Source organism: Suricata suricatta, unplaced genomic scaffold (genome assembly GCF_006229205.1).
Source record: "Suricata suricatta isolate VVHF042 unplaced genomic scaffold, meerkat_22Aug2017_6uvM2_HiC HiC_scaffold_40296, whole genome shotgun sequence".
In the NCBI taxonomy this organism is placed as follows: Eukaryota; Metazoa; Chordata; class Mammalia; order Carnivora; family Herpestidae; genus Suricata; species Suricata suricatta.
In genome coordinates this window covers 1-666 of record NW_021887431.1, presented here as the reverse complement: position 1 = coordinate 666, position 666 = coordinate 1, and the positions used below count along the sequence as shown (strand labels likewise).

Genomic DNA, 666 nt, shown 5'->3' with positions numbered 1-666 from the left:
CAAATAGAAAGATACACAATGCTTATGGATTGAAAGAATTAATATTGTTAAAATTTCCATACTATTCGAAGCAATCTACATATTCAATGTAATCTCTATCAAAATAGCAATAGCATTTTTCATAGAACTAGAACAAATAATACTAAAATTTGTATAAAATAGTAAAAGACCCCAAGTAGCAAAAAGCAATCATTAGAAAGAAGAACAAAGATGGAAATATCACATTCTCAGATTTTGACTTACTACAAAGCTGTAGTAATCAAAACAGTATGGTATTGGCACAAAAACAGATGCATAATTCAATGAAACAGAATAGGGAGTCCAGAAACAAACTCATGCTTATATGGTTGATTAATCTACAACAAAAGAGGTAAAAATATGCAATTAAGAAAAGGCAGTCTTTTCAATAAATGATATTGGGAAAACTGGACAACTGCATGCAAAGTAATGAAACTGGTATTCCCTTTGGCAGCATATATACTAAAACTGGAATGATGCAGAGAAGATTAGCATGGTCCCTGTGAAAGCCATCCATACAAATTTGTGTTTTATTTTTAAAAAAGAATGAAACTGCACAATTTTCTTACACTATATACAAAAATAAACTCAAAATGAATTAAAGGTCTCAGTGTAACACCTGAAACCATAAAACTCCCAGAAAAAAAA

General features: G+C 29.9%; 1 pseudogene; it reads left to right on the top strand.

Annotated features, from left to right (window-relative positions):
* The first annotated feature begins 458 nt into the window (after nucleotides 1–458).
* LOC115285098 lies at nucleotides 459–556 on the top strand (annotated as a pseudogene).
* The last annotated feature ends 110 nt before the right edge of the window (nucleotides 557–666 follow it).